Source organism: Melopsittacus undulatus, chromosome 3 (genome assembly GCF_012275295.1).
Source record: "Melopsittacus undulatus isolate bMelUnd1 chromosome 3, bMelUnd1.mat.Z, whole genome shotgun sequence".
NCBI classification, from domain to species: Eukaryota; Metazoa; Chordata; class Aves; order Psittaciformes; family Psittaculidae; genus Melopsittacus; species Melopsittacus undulatus.
This window is the reverse complement of record NC_047529.1, coordinates 84,284,106-84,307,162: the sequence shown is the minus strand read 5'-3', so window position 1 is coordinate 84,307,162 and position 23,057 is coordinate 84,284,106. Positions and strand designations below refer to the sequence as shown.

Genomic DNA, 23,057 nt, shown 5'->3' with positions numbered 1-23,057 from the left:
GCACAAATAGGAGCATTAAGTACTGTTTCTACCAATGACACCTGTATTACCCACACCCATTTACTTGCAAGATGTAGTTGAGTAGCTATAAAACAAAGGAGTTCAAAATGGATGTGATTCAAATCGAGGCTTCTTTCACTAAACTGCAACAAACTGAGAACTAACAAAGTTTTCTCTTATTTTAAGCTATACTTCATTTCTAGAACTGTTAAGCTGGTATTTAAATTGGTGCTCTAAAAATAAAAAAAAAAATTGAATTTCATAATTCATAGAATCACTACTTGTATAAAATTCTATTAATAAGTTTATTCCAGTATCACTAGGAATTACTTAAAACAAGTGTATTAACCAAGCTGAAAAGTGAAAAGTAACATTTAAACAGCACTGTTCCCAAAGCGTTAAATCTGTGGTCTGTAAGCAAAAAACGTATTGGTAAGTCCAGTTTTTACTTCAAAATTGCTACAGCTGCTTTCAAAATTTTCAGCACTGAAGTGAAACTGAAAGATAAATTTTATGTTTTCATCTGACCACAGGAAGCCACAGAAACAAGAAGTCACATAAAACTGTAGCAGCAAACAAGAGATTAAAATAACCTATGTTTCATAACTGATTTCTTTTCTGGAAAATCATTTTAGCTGAGATTTCACCACTTGAAAAGCTAGGGGAAGAGAGGAAGCATCAGAAATTACAAACGTCTGAAATGCAGCAGACCTAATTTTCAACTGAGTTAGTCTGAATTAGTTCTAACAAACTTACTCTGCATACTCAAGAACAAGTTGCTTCTCCACTGGAAACTGACATAATCATGTACACTATATAATAATTTGGTGGCTAACACCCATTCTGAATTGAGAACACAAATCTCATCATCACATAATCATAGCACAAGGAAAAAATCCACAGCTGCTTCTACACTGACAATTTTGGCAACAGGCACAAAAACCTCAGAACTACAAGCAGTATTTATACTGGCTTTAGTATATAAAGAATTTTTTTAGCACATCTCTTTGAACAAATATTATCTTTTGGCATACTTTGTTTCCTTTTCATTCCCTTCAGATTTTCCATTAACTTACGCTACACTGAAACAAGCTAAGGCAGTTTGATGAAGAACTGAAGCACAAGGAGCAACACGGTCATTTTTATTTATATTTGGCAGCTACAGAGCAGCTGCACCAAAAATTTCATTTTAAATTGTATCTTTCATGTAGAATATAATCACTAACATTAGATATTTTAGTTTTCACAGGAGAAAAAGAATACTCATTTTCATCTTTCCCTTCAAACACTCATACTTCACATTTGTGACAGTGTAGAACCATTCAGAACACACGTGGATGAGCATGATAAGCTGACTTGGGGACTACCACTGAATTACAGCTTGTGTGAAACCTAAGCCACCTATCATGGCTCAAATGTTATGCAGAATGAAGATACCTGCCAACTTAAGATTTTCTACTCCACTACAGGACCAGACACATGGAATTTAGTTTTCATTGCATATGTAGGATTTTGTCTTCTCTCCCTACATTCAAGACATTGGTAACACTGACAAACATCAGGACAGCATCAGTCAGCTATATCAGTTCAGTGTTATCATCAGCTCCTCAAGTGCTACTGTTTCTTCTGCTTGGCAGTTTAACTTCTCTCTTATCTTAGGCATCTTATCCAAAAACTGAGGAGAAACTTTCAGAAGCAACAGGAGATATAACAAGCATGTATTCCCAGTTTTTCTTTAACTGTAGATGAGGTCTCCAAACTCCCCTACTATACCACAAGCCTTTTGTTTCATTATCTTCTATTTAGCAGTACTGAAGGATCACATGTGCAGTTCACCCATTCTCTCACTTCAAACTACAGATAGAACACAACCCACCTTTCTTTCCTATCTGTTAACCCAGCCAGCCACAAGCACTCTTCAAAATACACAACTTTTGAAGCTACTTAATATGCATCATATTTTTCCAGATTCTGCTGAATCTTTTTACATCTCTTCAAGATTACTCTTTTCTTCCATGACTAACAAGTTTTCTTAGACACCTGCCTCTCGCTTTATCACACCTCTTGTGTTCTCAACAAGACTGCACACAGAAATATTGAATTTTGATCACACTTTTACCGTCCCCATTAAGTCAAATGCAAGCTTCTAGTCTCTTGAGTATCTTGCGACTTTGCCACTCACTTAAAGCAGTCACAGGTATCTACAGCACTATCTGCTACTGTATTTCCAGGACCTCCCTCAAGAGCTTATCAGAAGTGCAGGCGGACTCCAGAAAGCCTCGCCAGCAGCATACTACAAAAACTAAAACCTCTTATCTCCTTTCACCTCTAGCAAGTATCCATTTTATTACAATCTGAAATACTTCAGAATATTTTAAAATCTGAGGCCAGAATTAGTATTGAAGTGGGAAGCTCACATCCTCAAAGCACACCTTGTTCTTTTTACCATTAAATCCAAATATTAAAAATAACACAATAAAAGTAAACCAGACTTTTATTTACATTTATTTCACATAATTTCTTACACACTACTTAACAGGTATCTCATCTTCCCTTCCCAAAAGCTTCTTTGGCATGTCTTTCATGAAATCACACTTCCTGAGTTCATTTGCAAGACTCTAGCTCCACCACATTTACAATTCTTTACAAATTTTTCCACCATGGTATCTCACAGGAAGCCAACTGATCTAAAAATAAGGAAAGCTATACTATACACCTAAGTACGATTCTATTTTACTTCTATCTTAACATCGCAGTGATTATTATGCTGTATAACACATGGGGATTTAGAAGAGTTAGTAAGAAGAAATACTTAATTATCATAGCAGATCTAACGAAAAAGCATACAGCAGCTTCACCATACCTCTGAAACCTGTGAGCTCTGCAAATGCAGTAATAGGTTCCCTTCGAAAAGATCCACATACCCATCTTTACTGTCGGTAGAAGGAGCAACTCATATGAAGAATTTCAAAATCCACATTATTCACTTTTAATGATACTCTGGTCTATACATTGCAAGTAATAACTTTAGCAGTAAATGACAAACTTGTCTTCCTCACAGCAGTGCTGTCGAGGAACAGGAAAAAAAAAAGGACAAACTGATTTCAATATAGTTATCTTCTCCCATGTTAATATGGCATGACAATGTCATCTACGGTGGCAATGAAATGCATTCTGGTCCAGGAGAGCATTTTTCTCCCTCTGTCCCTGGAAACTATGCAAGTAATGGAATCTTTTGTTTCCTTCATCTACAGCTAACGTTTTTCAATCTCCCCAATGCTCCAGACATGATAAGAAGCAGGACACACTGCTTATACTGACCATGTTTGCCTACAGGGATGTACTTTTTTGATTTTTTCATGATACTTAATGATAAAGTATTCTTCCCCCTTGAGCACATGAAGGATTGTGTTCAGATGAATGTTTGTCATCACAATAAAATACACTAAAAAGTTACTTCTTTTCTGCTGTCAATTATCCTTCCCTTAGAGGAAGTAAGGCTGCAGGTATGTTGAAGGTCTGCAACATAAAATGGGTTTACATAAACCACTCAGCACGCATATTCCAAGTAGGAAATCACTGAGAAGGTTCAAATTCTTCCATCATTCTCAAAGCTGCAAACCACTCCAGTGCCCACAGCTCTAGAATTTCTCAGCATGAAGGCTTCTTCTAAATTATGAATCTTTAACTTCTGAAGGAACAGCTGACTTAACACTGATTTTAAACCAGAGAATTCCCCACTAGAACTAAAAATGTGAAGAACTGAAGATTTTTCTGATGCTATTGGCTCCAATTTAGCTACAGCTGTTTAAACAGAGATCAACTGATGCCACTCTCAGCCCATGTTCCCTTCCCAAGTCTAACACAACATTAAGCCATCAATGCACACAGAATTCTTTAAACTAAAAGAGCATTTATCTGTCACACAAGAGCCTCTCACCTATTATCCTCGATTTTTACAATACACAACAAAGGGGGGTGAAGCAAACCAAAACCAATAGCTACAACTGGCAAAGAGATTCAAAATGAGCCCAGACACTAAGCATCTTGAAACATCAGTCAGCATACTTAAGGAAACAGAGCATCATACTTTTAGTTCCACTGTTAGTGGAAACAAGGCAGTTTTCATATGAAAATAAAAAGTTTTGAGCAATTATGTTGTGTTTTTTCTTACTAAAAAGTTAAGAAGTATGGTAAGAAAAATAGTTATGCTTATACAGTTAAAATCTATACAGTATCTGGATCTCAGTGATGCATAGAACCTTCAGTTTCAGTTTTCTACTTTCTCACAGAAATCAAATTATGCCTGATATATCAGTAACACCAAATTTTTTATCCACACCGTAATTTCACATTATCTACACCATAATTTTACAGTTTTAATGAAGTTAATAATGACAGTAAATTTGTTTCTTACAGACTACAGCACTAAAATCAAGTGTAAATAATGCCTTCACTATTTCCACAGTAATGTTTTGTAAGAGCAAAAATTCTGGTAACTACCTAACAGAGATAACTAGTAAGTCTACTCAAATACATGAGATCAGTATGCACTGAGCTAAGGGGGTACAGGTAAGGAAAACAACTGATTCAAGTCCCTTCTTATTCTTTACTGCTAAGTATTTCAATGTAGTCTGGGGCAGAGGATGAAGGATGTTTGGTTTTGGGGTGCGGGTTTTTTATGTGAAATGCATCAAAAATATGCACAACAGTTAATATTTTTATAAAACATTTTTGCTGCACACAGCTGCTGCTGTCATCAACTTGGGAAATCGAAAGGTACTTCTAAGCAACTGAATGCATTTTTTCCCCATTCTTTTGCAGATAGGTGCTGAAACTAGTAATCCACTAAATATGGACCTAGGATTTATAGTTAGGGTTGGAAAGGACCTTAAGATCATCAAGTTCCAACACCCCTGCAATTAATGGGCAGGGACACCTCACACTAAACCATGCTGCCCAAGCCTCTGTCCAACCCGACCTTGAACACCACTGGGGATGGAGCATTCACAACTTCCCTCGGCAACTCATTCTCGTGCCTCACCACCCTTATTCAGAAAGACAAGCCATTCCATGTTCTATTAAAAACATTACCCATCAATTAGACAATTTCACCATTTTAGTCAAACAGCATCCAATAATACTGTAAATGAAGCACTTAAATATAACTAAGAATGTAGAGGAAAAAGCAAAAAAGTTTTTAACTCTTATATGCTGCTCTTAACCAAAAATGTCTAAAGACAAGTGGATAACAACATCTCTGAAAGAATTCTGAAGGCCAATACAGAGCTTGGGTTCAAACTACAAAATGTGTGCTGATGTTCACAGCCTGCCTCCCTAAAAAAAGACAAATTTAATCACAACCTTTACTGTAAAAAATTCAAACAAGAACCAAAACAACATGACACTACTCCATTTATTCACTAAATAGATCAGCACTTTCAGAAGAAATTAATATTTCTAAGTTCTGGACACTACCACTGAGAATATGGTGTACAAGCCACAGAACAGTCCCCATTTTCCAACACCTTGGGAAAACTAGTTTCTTTGCCTTTACTCCTCTGAGACCTATTTAGCATACACTTTTGATGATTAAACTGTCAGTCCTGTGATAAGTAGGTAGCACCTTAAGCAATTTACCAGCACTCTCAGTATCAAAATTCAGTCTTCTTTTTTCAATAAGTGGCTGCAAAACTCCTTCTGTCATGGGCAGTTGCAAGGTTTGCATCAAGCTGACTTCAAAACCAGAGCACACTCATCTGTTCTCTTTGTATAAATGTCAACAGAAAGCTTTGAAGTACTTTATTACTGGTGGAACATTGCAACTCATGTTTTCTAATCTAGCAGCTTTAGTATGCTTACTTGGCAAAGAAATAGTTGGTTTTATTCATCACAATTTTAACATCTTTGTTGTTAACACCAGTGCTGTTTGTTACTATTGCTGATACAGCAAAAATAGCAATGCTAACAAACAAGTCATTTTTAAAGTTCTGCCACATGGACCTGTACCCTGCATGCATCATCAGTATACAGACTAAAATGTTAGCGAGCATTTACCCTACCCACCCTTTGCTATTAATCAATGAGATGCTTGAGCATCAGGCAAACAAGACTCCTGTTATCTTTCCTTCAGAAACCAATATGGAGTAAAGAAATTCAGACAAACACAATCAAGCATTAAAGGTGGTGAAACAGACAGTCCACTTCACATAAATTTCCATACATCAGCAGTTTCGGTTCTGGGCATGACATTGAATTCTGACAGAGCTAACTGGCAAATTTAACACAGTCATGCATTTGTTTTCACTAACTAAAGCTTGCATTTACATTATTTAATATGATGGTATGTCAGAATGGCCAGAACAGGTCTCATCAAAAGTTCATCAACCCTGCATTACAACTGACAGTGGCAATCTGCATTCACTTAGGAAAATAATATTAAGATTAAATACAGTCTCATTTTCTCAGTAACTCAAAAAAAGCTGTATATTTGAGAGGAAGTCCTGTGTCTCCTCATTTCCCAGTACTACGTTCCAAAAAAACAAGTATCTTTAACATAAAAATCAGTTTAAAAGTTCCTAAAAGGACAGCTGAACAATCCTTTCAGCAGTCTACTTGGCATCTGCAACTAACATCATCTAGCAACTAACATACACTATCCATCCACATCCAAATTATTATCTCTGTAAAGCTTCTTGAGTAATTAGCCAATAGACAGAAAACAGTATAGCTAAAGTCAAGGAAAAATAAGTGCTTTAAAAACAATGTTCATCTCTATGTTAAGCCTTAGCACTACACCACGCTCACACAGTAACTCAGTTAAGTGAACATATGCTCTTCTGCTTGCTACAAATTTTCCTTACAACATGGGTTAAATTAACAGTATCACACTCTTCAAAATATTTTCCACTAGTAAAGTCCATCAGCACCCTGGGAACACTGAGACAGACTTAGTGGTTCACATTCAGATTAGGCTTAATTATTGCACCCTCAAAAATCTTGTACTTTAGATCCCTTAAACAGCAATTTGCACCCAAATACTTCGCTACAAGTAGCAGAGTTACTCAAACATTAGGCTGCTAAATGTATTCAAGGTTATTTTTTCCATGCCCAGTAGCATGAATAAAATGTTTGGCAGCTAACCATAATCATAAACAACTTGAATATCCTTGATGCAACAGAATCAGCAATAACACAGTTCTGTGCAAGCTACTAATCATGATCAGAAAGATGGAAGAAAGGGGCCATCCATTCTATGAGATTTAAACAACAACATTACTTGTTGATATTTTAACAACATCAGATTAACAGTATCAGGTCGAACAGACAAAAATTTCAGGGGTCTAGTTCCTCAGTTGTGCATTTTTTAAACAAAACGTGTTCACCTCAGCTGTCTGGTTTTGAAATTGCTCTTTATGAACAACACAGATTGACTGGTCTGCAATGGATCTTCCCACATATTATTCTGCACTCCCTATGTATAAATACATCCATTTGTAACAGAACCAGCTGCTGTCCAATTTCTACATTTGTCTTCAGCATATGAAATAAACTGAATTTATGTTGAGCAACTATGAAGTGATGTAGTCAGAAGCTTTCCAGTTAAAGCTAGAAGAACATCTGTGAAAAAGTATACTGAGCACTTTGGAAAACAATATCCTAATTCACACCAGAATCCCCCCTCTATCAGCAAAGAAAGCCCTACACCCTATACTATCCCATCAGTATGTGCAAAGAATGCCTAAAAGTAAAAGGCAAAATGGTATTTTATAGACTTTAAACCAAAACCAACCAACAGAAAAACTCCTGGGTGAGATCCTCCAAAATAATCAGTTTTAAAGTTCAGTTGAGAATTAAAATTCTGGTGAAGTTATCTAAATTTCAGTTTGGTTTAGTCTTGAACTGACAGGAAACTGAATAGTGAAAACTACTTAACACACCAAAGAAAACAACCAAACAAAAAGCAACCTTGAAAGAACTAAACAGCAGTACTGATTCTTTCCTGTCTTCCAATGGTCTTAACACTTACAATTTATAAAGAATATAAAGCACTGGCAGATTATCTCAATCTTTTGAAAAACATCCTAGCAATTACAAAAAAACCATTCTGTTAATGTATTATTTGTCTTTTGTATGAAAGGTGTGAAAGCATTTCTTTTTACTTCCATGATCACCTAAAAATAATTAACTATTCATTAACACGGGAATGTTATGGAAGCCTTCTGCCTGTTTTACTGATTAAGGCCAAAGCAAATTCCACATATCTTCCACATACCCAGGCAATCTGAGATACAAAAAAGGCTGCAGCTATTAGAAAGTATTTCAGGAATTGCTTGGAAGTGAAGATGCATATCCTATGTCCTCTCTCAACTCTTCACATAGCTTTGTATCAGCCTTTTACTTTCCATATAACTGTCTTCTACAGTAAATGCACACTGAGCACCTGTTACATTAAAAAAGCTAGATATCTGGACAAAACACACTTGGTCAGTTAAAGAAAGATATTAATCAGCATTAGCTGATTAGTCATGAAGAATTAATATTATGTGTTTGTTACAAAAAAAATATTATAAAAATTTATAAAAAGCAATGTCTCTACATATACAAAGTACTTTTTCATGAGAGGCTGACCTGACAGCTTTCATCACGTCAACTAGAAATAATCCATCTGAATAGGACTGAGGAATTCCTCTCATTCCCAATTTACTTTTTAACTGATCATGTACAATAATAATACAATCCCACTTTTGAACACACTACTCCCTATTACACTGTATTGCTTTAGACACTGCCTTGCCCTGGCTCTGTGAGCACTGTACTGTATTCATAAGACTGTAAGAAAGTAACAATTTTTGGTTGACAAGTACCAACACACTGACAAATATTAGTCACCTACTACATTAAACACATTAACTATTGCATTGCTCTGACATAATATACACCATCAAAACACACTATGCAACTTCAAACTAAGTTGTAAGCATTGGAAGACTTCCTGAGATAGGCAGTACACAAACAAAATCTCCACTGATAATCTCAATTTAACCAAATAGATAAGCAGCACTGTAGCTTTAGAAATTTGATACCACAACTGACCAAACTACAGCCATAAATTAAGCATTACTCATCTGTGTTAGAACATGTCCAACATATCTTTAACTTGTATTTATTCAGTTACAAAGCTTAATTAACGCATACAATACTTAGCACAGCAGTAGTCAGTATTCTTGTGTGTGATAAACTGATATGTTTATCCATTACTTTGTTGATGAACCAACAAAGTTGGTTTACATTTGCCTTCAGTAAACAGAGAAGACTTCAAAAGAGATGCCTATCAAGTTATAAACACAGACCTTACACAAACAGAACAAAAAAAATTTACCTAAGCTTAAATTTCAAAACTTGATGGAAGTAATGGAATGTGTTAGCAAAATCATCTGAACAGAAGAGGTCAAAGATGAATGTTGAAAAGAAAAACTGGAAACTCTGAGTTGCAAGTACAATAATCAAACATGTACTCCATGCAGGAAAAGGCTCCAAAATTTACTTGAAGAGTAAATATTCCAGCCAGACAAATTAGTCCATTTGTATTACAGTGCCAAATTTCAGAAATGTTGAAGAACTTAAAATACTGGCATGAGTCTGTAAAACATGCTACAAGTTTACCAAAGTTGGACTCTGCTAGGCTAATATAATAAGTATTAGAGTGCTTATGACCAGAGAGCAGTGCTAAGTTGAGTTTCCCATGCAACAGTTTAACTAAAGAATTGGCAAATCCTTGAAAGTCTAAAACAAAGTGACAATAGCTGTGCTAAAGGCAGAGCTAATTAAGAGGAGGCTGACCAAAGGTGATGTAAAACCTCATAAATGGTAAACTTAATAATCTCTAAAAATGAATTAGCAGAAGAGGATGAATTGTTAATGCTGTAAAAGTAGGTGTGTTTTTATGTCTGTCCATCCCTCCCCACCCTCCAGTGAAACATGTTCTCTTTCACACTGACAGAATGCAAAACCCATTATCAACCACACGCTGACCTGGAGGGATCAAGCAGTGACAGCAGTGGAAGAGCAAATATCTTAATTGATGTAGGTCTGCATAATATTTTTAACAAAGAATGGAAGAACTGCATGAAGAACTGTGATAAAATGCTGTAAGCAATTTTGGTCATTCTCATTCAGAAAAAATATTGAAGATATGAAGAGATATTTGGAGCATGTAAAAATAGCCAAACACTCACAGGCAAACATAAAGAGGTTGGCTTCGGGGAGAGCAACGAAATGCAGACAACTGACACCAGAATTAAGAGTTACAAGGGCAATATGTCCTGTAAAGCTTTACAGATTTTTAGTGGCCACAGGTTACGTGTAACAAAGTAAAAAAAAAAAAAAAACAACACCTGAACTTGAGACATGATTTTGGAAGAACCTTATCTGGCAAAAAAAAAAAAAAAACAAACAAAAAAAACTGTTTTCGGATACATATATGATAGTTTGGGAGAGGCATTCCTACCAAGACAGTCTTAAAATTACATCAAATTGGACAGCTCACACACACCAAGAAGAATATAATTCTGTATGTAAACTGGTTTTGAAACTGCTGTATGACCCACACATAGGTACAGTAAAATTAAGTTTTTAATTCAAGCACCTGTCTTAAAAAGAACACTACATATGTTAGTAAGTATGGTTTTATATTACTGCAAATTGTAACTTACTACACAAGCACAATCAGTGACAGAAATTTTTATGAAAAATACAAGTAAAAAATTTTAGTAACATGATTAAATACTTTAACAGTGTTGAAAGGATAAAAGAAAAAAGTCTGGATTTATGCGGAGCAATACATACAGAAAACAGCACTACTTAAAAACAGTCACTGAATTCCTCTATTGCAATTGTTGAACAACTTCAATTGAAGTGATTAAGATACCCAGTCAGCTTTGAAATGCTGCTCATTTTTCATCAGCCTAGAGGAAAAAAACGTGTGCTTGAATTCACTGCAAATACATACACCTGAATAATCTTCTGAAAGATAAATATACCTATATAAACATGGTTCTCCAGGGAACTGGAACCTGGCAACAATTAAACTAAATCTTCCACAACTGAGGCTGAACTTCAAGGTTAAATAAAAAAAATAGGCTGTTTGTAATTGACATTTTACTAAACCTGAGCATTTTTCCAGACTTGAACATAAGTTAAATTGAAGAGACATATTAGAATACTAATCTTACTGTTATCCATCCTTTGTACCATGCATTAGTTCAGTCATCTGACTCGACACATTACCAGCAGGCAGAAAATCAGCATGGCAACTTTTTCTAAACATGCACAGCCAGCAAAACTTTAATGAAGAGAATCAACTACCAGTAAAGCATCACCCTCTGATAAAGCGAGAAACAAGACTGCTACTTAGGTTTCTTTCACTTCAGTGAAAAGTACTAGCTGTTATTTGCCCTAATTTATTTGTTGTTATTCCACATAGAGAACACAATGTTCAATCTAGTTTGTAATTGGGTATATTAAAACATACTCTAGCCCATCCTGCAAAGTTTTATTTACTTCAAGAAAAACATAAAGCTCTAGAACTACAAAAAACCTCCACTATGCTAAGGCAAAATCCCACTGAGCATCAGCGGTATATGTAGATTCACAGCCTTTTTGCTCCCTTTACATGGTAAAAATACAGTCACTTCCCAAAAACTAGCATTATCTGCTCTAACAAGTGGATTCTTACTATGATAAACACAGAAGCACACTCACTCCCTTCAACCACGACAGAGCTTTCATTAAGAATAATGAAACAGTAAATGGCCTGCCTACTCCATAAACAGTAGTAAATATTTGGTTAACAATACTTCTATAAAATTGCTTCTATAAGCAATCCTAATAAAGCAAGATTAGGATGGACTTTCCAAACATCCTCCTTTTCCAATTTACACACAATACTGTATTTGAATGTAACATAGGGTCCCATTAAGCAGATCTGCTTTGACAGGTGAAGTAGCCACAATCAAAACTGCCCTTACAGTATTTTGGTCAGTGCAAGTCTAAACTGCCTTGAAGATATATGCCTAAAGGGCTCTTCAAGGTACATCAAAGGTAGCTTACACACTCTGCCACGAGATTCCAAGTGGCATAGTTAAGCTGGCTATCACAACAGCAATAAACTAAAACCTAATATAATGAAATCATGGTCTTGCTTCAAAAGACATCAGCTGCACTCTCTTCAGGAATGTAAAGGGGTTAACATTTCTTGATAAATTATTACTATGTTTTTAGAGTTGCACAATGTAAACTCTCCTCAGAACTATGCCAATATTCTCATACACCCTTGATTCCAAAATATGTAGCAAAACTGCCATTATTATTTGAAGTAATTCTTCAGATTTCTGATTCACAAGCATTATTACTAATCAGTAACACTAATTACCATTACCAGGTAATTTAGGCCCTGCCTTGAGACAGCGCATCAGTAAGATCACTTTCAAGAATAAGCACAATGTTTCTTTTCATGTAAAAAATATACACTGTCTTTGTCTATACCTTATTATATCTTTAAGTTAATATTCTCTGGTTCAAGACCAAGAGGTTATTTTTCTAAAAAAATCTGAAGGAACCACACTTTCCTAGGAAGCAGCCCTTTTTGAACAACTTCCTGAAGTACCAGAAAGAAATCAAAGAGTACCTTCAAATACAATTTTTTTTCCTCTGTAATACTCAACGTAATTGAGCCTAGAATCCATATTGCAAGCTTTAGTATTTAAAACAGTGCACATGCTTCACTTTAAGTTGAAAACTGAATACACTTGTAGCATGCTTTAATGTACTTTACCAAAAAAGGAAGCATGACTTCATGATGCCCTTCAGGGCATGGCAATCTGTTTAATAAGCATTCACACCCTTAATGAAATAAACCTTCCCTACATAGATTTTTTTGGTTGGTTTGCTGGGTTTTCTTTGCTTTTAGAAGTTTAATTTGAGACAGCAAAATCCAGCACAATATGCACACACAGCATAACAAAACCACACATGTGTTATGCAACGTATTTAAGATAACTGATATGCTTTCAGGTAACAGTGACTATTATTCATGATGCAAAAGTAGGATCATTTTTAGTTTTTCCTTACTTATCCTTAATAAGCTTTGATGTTCTACGAGTCACCTATGATAGAAACTCAAATCCAGTAGCAAGATGGCAGGATACAGCAACCTTTCACAGAAGGTCTGATCCTTACTCCTCTGCCACAAAAAAACAACAACCCAAAACCAAAATGGTCGGGACAGTGCTGCCTGAGATCCCCCAGTATCAGAAGCATCACTTCCCATGAGGACACAAGCATGCCTTAAAGTCCTCATCTCTGTGCATCTTCTAGACCAGTTTTACCGCCACAAAACAATTGTTCTCATATCTGCAAACTTGCTAAATACAACCAGTCAGCTAAGCTGTCATTTTTACATTCAAAGACCTACGCCACATAAAACAGAGTATGAACTGTCAGCAGAAGAAGATACCATCCAGCAGCAGAAGAGAAACAAGACAATTTGCCTCTGGGTTTGTCAGATATTCCCTGACAGCAAAGACATGGCAAGACTCAAAACCTGGGTTTACTCCAGCTTCTGGAAAGCAGTTTCCTCTAGCAGACAAATGCTGTTGCTTATTTTCCTCATCCTAAACCCTCTCCTACTCCCCAACTCTTTTCTCCATATTAGAGTCCCATTTTTTACCTATGGAAGATGTAATCTATCCTTCATTAAGTTTTAATTCCCACCCAACATTCCCTTATACCTCCAAACAGTTCACAAACCTTGAAGGATGGCTACATCACCAGACAGTGCTACTTCCTGTTTTTAAAAATTAAAAAATTCCTTAAGAGCTGAAATTTCAGAAGAAAGCAAAGCAATTGCTCACAACACAGCAAAGAGTCCCTTCTCTCAAGTCCGTTCCCCAAATCCAGACACTTACACAGCTATAAACCACACAGCCTTCTCAGGTTGGAGTAAAGCTTGCCTTTACTTTGCCTACTGTCACAGTAAGTGCAGTAACAGAAACTGGATAGAGGTGCAGCACATGCTCAGCAGGACAGCATTTCTGGACACTTTTAGAGCTCAAAGGCAAACACATAATCTGTCTCATTTCAATCTAGGCAGACTGCTAAACAAAATTATGAAAGCACTCACACCTCTCAGAGCAAATTTTTCAAGGAGTGTACTTTTTTGGTTTTAAATACTAAAGACTTTTTCCCTGATCTTCACTCATTAAAACTTTTTCACTGTTTTAATTGAAGCTTTCAGTATATTTCAGCCTAAACCACACAACTGGCATAAGAAGTTCTGGGTAATTCTGCAAAGCTACATAAAACACAAGAGGTCATTTAGTGGTAGTGGAATATATAATGTAACCTTAATCTCAAGTTGCATCAGAGCTGCTTAAAACATGTATGATAGCATGGCACATTCCAGAGGTCATATCTGCAACTTTACATTACATAACTCATACACCTCTTCAGAAACACACTCATATTCTGGATGACTGGAAATTGGATTTCAATTTATACACTAAAAATACTAGGATTATTGGTATCTTATTAACAGTGTATCTCTTCAGTACAACTGTTTGGTACCAGAGACCACAGTGAAGGATGACATCGTTTTTGCGTGCCTGCCCACAGTCACTGTCTGAATTTTGTTTCATTATAGATTTTACACAGGAAGAACATCCCCCAAACACTAAAAAAAACAAACAACCCCACCCACATACAAACACATCTCTCCCCTTCCAAAAAAATACTCACCCAATGCTAAAATGTATTTCAACTTTAAATACAAGGTATTGAAATAGGACAAAGATGAGGCCTCAACTACTCAATACCTTAACTCTACTGCTTCCAACATTAACTGCCCAGAACTATATTCTGCTTGAGCGGATGAACCATAGCTCATTAAATCACAGCCATGCACAGCTACTAATGGCATATAACTGAGATGACATTACCAGTAGGGCAATAAAATTTTAATGCCTACTACATTGAACAGGAGTAGGAAAGTTTCATTTTCTTCCTCCATTTAACATTCAAGACTTGTTTTTATAAGCTTTGAGTGTAAAAGCAGCCAAAACCTGAAACAGCTTTTCAGGCTTTTATTGTTTGCTAGTTTCTGTCTCTTTCCCTTTAACTCTTCGCTTTCACTGACCTGTTTCCACATACTGGCTGCAGGGTGAAGCAACTGTCTTCTGAATACATCTCTGAACAATCAAGAAAAAATCATAGCCAATAGTCAAACCACTCCTGCCACTAGATCTCCAGAGTATCTGACATCTGCCTTCAACTACATTTTGATAGAGAGACATGAAAAGCTACCAAACAAAAAAGCAGAAACAAAAAAAAAAAAACAGCCCCAAAGAACAGAAAAGCATAAAAGATTTGGGGGTCCACTATCCATCACAGATGCTTTAGAAACTCATTTCAACATGATTTTCTTACAGAAATGGGACCAGACTATCACACTTTAAAGTGTTCTTGGAAGTACCAACAAGCATTCTAGGTGAAGTTTATAAAGTTCCATAGAGTGTAACAAGGAACTTCTAGTACAACCAGTAACACTAGTTATAATTACTATTTCAAACAGCCTGGATGCATGCTGAATATATTTCAGCTTGCCAAGAAAAGCTTACACAAGGAAATTCTATCAGCTTCCCTCATTAATGTGATGAATATTGAAAAGATCTTGGTTGGTGCGTTTTGTCAGCTTTGGAAGGCAGCAGCATCACTTGTATCCACTGTCATGCTTCCTCTCAAAATAAAGTTAACAGTGAACTGCAAATTGTAGTTGTGCACTTCAAACGAGGACACAAATACTGGGAGATCTGCAGTCCATTTAAACAAGTGGCTGCCATGACTCTACAACTCCTCGAGGATCAAATTAAAAAGGTACTATTTTGGGGAATAATTGTTGCCACCTACAATGGTACAAAACCACCTACAAAGTCAAGCATGGAGATATTGCTGACTGCATGATGGAGGAGGAAAAGCAAACTATTTAGATATCTGGAACACTTCAGAACTCCCAATACTGGGAGTATCAATACAGAAGCACATTCTGCAATGAAAATAACAGATTGGTGTATTTAAGCAAACTACTACTAATATTTACTAGGACTTTGCCAAACTATTTCAAGCTTGTGAATGACACAGATATTGAAGAAGCTTATTAAATTTTACTTTGTTTCTGGATTTCAGTAAACTGAGTTTTGCCCACTTCAAGAAGCAGCCATGACCAGTAAACTGGGAAGTACATTCAGTTTTCCATCTCTCCCTTCATTTTTCATTCTTGTAAGAAAAGTAACCTAAAGGCAAGTCTAATTTTACTGATTCATGTCCCCACTTCAATGTATTAGTTCTTTCCCATACTTAAACAGTACTAAAAAAAAATAATAATAAAAAAAATTCTTTTCTTTTTGAAATAATCTGCTCCTAACACCACCTTCATATCTGGTTAAGAACATGAAAGATAAAGAAATTTTAGGGCGAGAAGGAGATGTTTTTAAACAATCTCAATGAAATACTAAGAACAACAAGAAGACTGGAGTTGTCATCTTTCATAAAGATTTTTCAGATTACATTAATTCTCAAATTTAACATATTTTGGCCTACGAATCAGATGCACAGAACAATTCCTGAACTTGGAAATGACTAGATGCTCTGTTTAAGTCTTCCTTAATGACAAATGCCAAAATATGTATTTACTAGATACAAACCAGAAGTAGAGCTTTATAAATCCAACCATCAAAGCAAAACTGATTCTAAACTATGAATTGCAGGACTACAGTAAACAATACTTATGAAAGCTATGAAATGCTAAAATAGATTCAGACTCTTCAGGAGGACTGGAACCTAAGTTGTAACAGATTAAATCCAGTGCTACATGCGAAATAAACTGCATGAAAAAAACTATGTGCTCTCATACATTATACTGCAGTTCAACAGCAGCAATTCAGAAAAAAAGTCCACACCATTCCCAGCAGCACAACAAAGACATTTAAAAATTAATGAATTTGAAGGCCCCTAAAGAAACATAATGGAATACAACAAAGAGAGCATGCTGAAAATAAAATCGTGGTTACCATTACAGAGTAAATGAGCAACACAGAATACAGATCAAAGTTTAAATGAATAAGAAATTCAGAAGATACTGAGTGTCTTTACTGCAGCTTAGAACAGCATCAAGACTTCTTGTACTGGGCACTGTATAAAGAATCTCTCACTTTATCCAAGAAAAAAAATAAATCAAAAAGCTTATAATGTAGGTATCAGTATGGGGAAGCAGAAAAATGAGATGAAAGTAGTTAGCGTAATGTATCTATTTACAAGGAGAGATCTAAAAGAAAAAAACAGTTTAAGCAAAAGAGAAAAAAGATGAGAGAGGATGAAAAAGAAAAGTAAACCAAGACAATTTCCCTTGTTGAAACAAAAGAAGACCACAATGGATGAAAAGGCAGAAAAAGGAAACCCATTTTGACATAATACAGACAACACCACCAAACCACAAATATGACTTTATGCACCTACAGAGGATAAATGTCAGTGTAATCACTGCCATTAGAAAAAGACCATACAAGCTATTAAGCGCACCGCACACACTCAGAAATAGTGACAAGGAGTTAGAATATCCTCCCGTCTTTCCATGATGGGCATTTGATCTGTGTTGATATGTGCAATACCAAAAAAAAAAAAGTGAATAGGAAAAAACTTAACTTGAAAATTTATCTACACCAGTGTTAGAAGAAATCAGAGCATTAGCCATAAATTGTACTGAGAGTAAAATGTTACTACCAGAAGTTTTGTTACATCTTATCACTATTTGTAACATGAGTCGCAACTCATTTTAAAAAGGCTATTACATTCTTTTGGGTCTTTTCAGGTTTCATGTTTATTTGGTTTTAATCTGAAATTTAGGAAAGATGAACGGCAACACAGAAGCTTAAGTCTACACAGACATTTAATCAACAGAAGAGAGAACAGTGAAAATAAGGTTAATCCTAACCAAATGGAAAACCCAAAGAACTATCACAATGAGCTGTATGAAATTACTCCTGCTCTCATGTACAAAAGCAAATAATCGTATAGCTAAAAAGGCAGCATGCTACTCATCCCAGAAAACAAATGCAGATCTTGAGAAAGCTGTAAAAAAAGAAAAAATTAAGACAGGACAAGAAAGTTCACTACTCTAAATGAAGGAGACTGCATATCCCAGATTATACACAGAAGTCCAGAAAAAAAATCAGAAATCTAGAACACCACAAGAGCAATACTCCAGAAAGCCAGGATTGCTATACCGCTTCTCCTTCCTTTGAAGGGTAAGCAGATTTACCAATCTTAACAGCACACTGCTTCTGAGAAATTAAATCATCGCCATCTTCTCACTCCCAGCTGCACAGCTCCTTACAGTCTCTCACACCAGCTCTGCCTTAGTAAGCCAATTCAACTCACTAATCGAGCAAAAGACTATTCAAAACTTCTCTTTTTCGTTCGATTAGCTTTCTCCAGCTTTCCTGAGCTGAAACAGATCACTGAACAATTCACCGAATGCCAGAATTAGCAGAAAGGAAGTAACAGGGACACCTTCCCAAACAGGAATTTTTTTTTGCATCATCAAGCTACTAAATTAGTTCTAAACTATCTTGTATAACTTCTTTCCAAGGTTTTCCACTAATAAAAAAAATAATTAAAAGAACCAAAGCAAACACAGGCCTGTACAGTTTTTTGCCAGTAAACAGGTTGGATGGATTAACTTTTGCCATTAACTCAGCATACACATTCCAGTTTCAACACTACTCAGGACCTGGTACTTGTTCTTTCCTAACTGAATGGGCACCTCTGAATGCTTACAGTCAGAAGGCAACAAAAGGCATCTGAACAGGAGCAAAAGATATACCAGCCAACTCACAGTGTCTGTATACATCTGAATAAAAACTCAGGAAGTCTCAGAAAAGTAACGTAACATAACATAAAACAAGATTATAAATGCAACTGCAAATTTCTCAAGTTAGGCCATGCTTTTCCTATGACCAGGAAGTAGTAGGGAAATTTATGTAGAAAATATATTCCTTAGGAATTTTATTCTACATTTTCTTTAAAAAAATATAAACATTCCAAAATGGTTAAACACATCTAAGAATTAGTCAAGGATTAATTTTATTTTGTACAAATATGTACTTTACGCAAAGGAAGTCGGATAAGCTATTCATTAGCTACATACAGATAGAGTATGTGGTACACTGACAGAATGGGGCTCAACTGTTTTCACACACAGCTACTAAATAGCCTTTACATCTTCTGGTAATAACTGATACTGACTCTTGGAAGCTTTACTTGACTAAAATAATAAACAAATACATTAATGCAATTAGGGTTGGTAGCTGGTTTGCTTTCTAAACAGAACAACAAAGTTAAATCAAGAGCAGCTCCTGTTTCATACACCTTGGGCCCAACAACTGGGCCCTATTTTACCTTTGGGAATTTTACCTTAGGGACCACATAACCAAAAGAATTGTTCTAGCACAGAGCATACTTCTGACTTCATTGAAGAGGAGAAACTGGACCAACAAAATCCTGAATGTCCCTATCAGCTTGCTGCCAATGTGTTGCCATAGAATTAAGCATTCCCATTGCCTTCACCCTAAACACAGTGACAAAATCCAATGTTACTCTCTTAATTCTGCCCGAATGGCGATCAACCTCTCACACACCTAAAAGAGCAGTTCAAAGTATTGCAGTGAAGACATTTAGTTAAGCATCCAATAGAAGTATGTATTTCTCAAGACATTTCTTTGCAATTGCTTCTATGAACAGATAGTAAGTAGATCATATTTTAGTAAGCTCCCTAAGGAGTACTTTGTCTTTTTTCTTTTTTTAATATAGTGCTCACCATATATGGGAATCATATATATAAATGCAGTTCCTACTTATCATACAGGAAGAACATCAGCACTTGACACTACTAAAAGTAAGATTAAAAGGACTGTTTACTGAAATGTGTCAGTACAAACAATTTTGAAAAACTATGTGCCTCTATCAAAAACTGTTACACACTATTAGAGCAACTATCCTACCTTCCAGTGGGACTTCAAGACCAGTTAAATCATTTATGGCACTGCTTCTCACATCAGTGTAATGCTGAAAGCAGGCTTCAAATATACAGATACGCTTTTTTAAATCTCAAATCACGTAAGGGCTTAACCTGAAGTAAGGGGAAATCTGTGCAGCAACTGACATGTTTAAATTAATTATGCATATTAGGTGTTACTTTATAGCAGCCATAATGCCAAGCTAACAGACAGATTTTTTCCAAAAGCCTTACCACGTAAAGTTGAAGCAGCAAGGTCAATTTTTTTTTTTATTTTAAGAAATCCACCACAACACTGTATCTAGTTCTTAAATACAGGAACACTGAAGTGTCATCTATCTGAACTAAACAAGCCAAGCAAAATACCCCACAATTCCTATGTTCTCCTCAATGTCGAAATGGGTGGATAAATTTAAAGCCTGCTCTCTCAGGAGTTGCTTTATAGGCAATTTTCTCCCAGTATCAAGGTCTGCAATTTCCATTTGGCTGCCAGTTTGCGATTAAATTCATCACCTTTATTATAAAAATGTGCTGCACTCCACGGCCTGCTGCACAAGAATCGTAAGGAAGACATTTTTCACTGCTAACAGCAGCATCATTCTGAAGCAGCCATCACATCCATTCAGACATTAGCGTCTCCAATGTAATGCAAGGACCTATCACTCACATACAAAAGCCTAACAGTGGGCATACCTCAGAGAAAGTTCTTCACAGGTGGTACCTTTAGTTCAACTTTTTCAGTAAAAGCCACCATTACCTCTTATATTAAGTGTTTCTAGAAGTCAACAGTTTAAAAACCAAGTATATGGGCATTGAACTTGTCTACCTGCATTGTTCAAAATATTTCTGACAATAAAACCACTCCTCATAGTGACTACAACTTCACATACACCTAGTACTCCTCATTAAAATATATGAAATGCTCTTGAAACATTTGTATTTACTAAGCACTCTACACAACTTTTTCTAATGTGCATTTTCTCTTCATATTAACTGTCCCTTTCTTTCCCACAAACTTTGTTTAAAAATTTTCACTTATTTTTCTCACCTCTCTTCTCTTCCCCTAGAAGTTTTGGGGCAAGCCTAAAAGGTACTGAGGGGAGGAGTGGAAAAACAAAAATAAATAAAAAACACCCTCACCAACAAACACAAATATTTGCTTGTCTCTCAATATGGAAGCAAACACAATTCAAGCAAACTACTCTAGATGTTTAATTGTCCTCCTCTGCTAAGAATCAAAAGAAAAAAAAAATCTATCTTCATTTTGCTGTTTCTTATAAATGCTACCTGAGCTAAGTAGGATATAATATAAAATTAATACTTAAAACCAGAAATACACTACTGAGAGCACAGAGCAGCAAACTGATTATTACCAACAATAAGAGCTATCCAAAAACCCCATGCGAAACTTTATGAAGCATGGGAGTTAAATTCATATTGACTTGTGCTTCACTAAATAAAAGACTTTAAATTACAGTAAAAAATGAAAGGTATCATTCAATCATCAATTAAAAATATTAAGCCCTTAGTATTCTAGTATAAAAAAAAACCCCTCTAGAATGTCATTTTAGCATGTGAAATATCAGTAGTCATCACACTGAATGGTAACCAAATTGTATTAGAGGTAACCAATCCATATGTACAGTATGATTTAATTACACATATTAGCTTATTTAAGTATTACTCAGTTGTATTCACTAATGCTGCATATAAAAGGTGTATTTCTCTCACACAGTTTTCCAAAATAACTTTGTTATCAGATAAGCAAACAGTATGTCAATAGACAACTACTCTGCGGTATTTTCTGAAATCACTTCACTCTGCAAGGCCACGTAAGTGAAGAAACAATTAGAAATTGTAGTAATTTTGTTTTTCTTAAAACATGAGAAAAACCTGTTATACCATGAGTCTCAGATGGGTCAAATGAAATAAAATGGAAGTGCCATCTAGACTTCAATAACTAATAAAAAGGACATACTGCATGGCAGTAGCAGCAGTGTAAATTACGAGAAATAATCTAAAAAGCCATTTCATAGACAAATTTCAAAAACTGAAGTTAAACCACCGAAGGCTCTTTAGCCTATATATCTATAAAATTAAATTTAAACCGAAACTGCAAAATATTCCTTTCTATTGCAGAATAATACTAGAAGCTTTCTTTTGGCAATAAAAAATGGCATCTTGTCACATTAATTAATTGGTTTCCACTGCAATGCAGCATAGAAAGCTGATTTCAACTCTACTGAAAACAATAGCTTGGCATTTGCAAGCTGTACTTCACAGCCCAGTGCATTTAACAACTGGCACACCAAGTTCCGGGGCTATTAGATGAAATTATCAACTAGATAAGATAATGCAGCATCAGTGTTTACCTCCTGCCATTACAGCAAAAGCTGAGGTCCAAGCTTTTCTAACTAAAACCACAGAATGATAGAATAGTCTGGGTTGGAAGGGACCTTCAAAGGTCATCTAGTCCAACACCACCTGCAATAAGCAGGGACATCTTCATCTAGGTCAGGCTGCCCAGAACCACACCCAGCCTGGCCTTGAATGTCTCCAGGAATGCCCATCTACCACCTCCCTGGACAACCTTTTCAGGTATTTTACCACCCTCATTGTAAAGAACTTTTTCCTCACATCCAGCCTCAATCTCCCCTCTTTCAGTTTAAAACCATCACTCCCCATCCCTTCACTACAGGCCCTGCTAGAAAGTCTCTCCCCATCTTTCTTATAGGCCCATTTTAAGAACTGAAAGGCCACAATAAGGTATTCCAGGAGCTACCTTCTCCAGGCTGAAAATGGCCAGCTGTCAGCCTTTCCTCATAGGAGAAGTGCTCCATAAGGAAACCATGAGAGAAGGACTACTGTTTTGTCAAAATCTGTAGAAGTAACTGAAATGTGGTTTACTCAAAAGTACTCTGCATGACACCAA

The 23,057-nt window shown here is 36.0% G+C and overlaps 1 protein-coding gene across 9 annotated transcripts in view; it reads right to left on the bottom strand.

The window, feature by feature from the left end:
• Nucleotides 1-23,057, bottom strand: part of QKI (QKI, KH domain containing RNA binding) — a 155,807-nt gene that overhangs the window by 118,444 nt on the left and 14,306 nt on the right. The window lies entirely within an intron of this gene.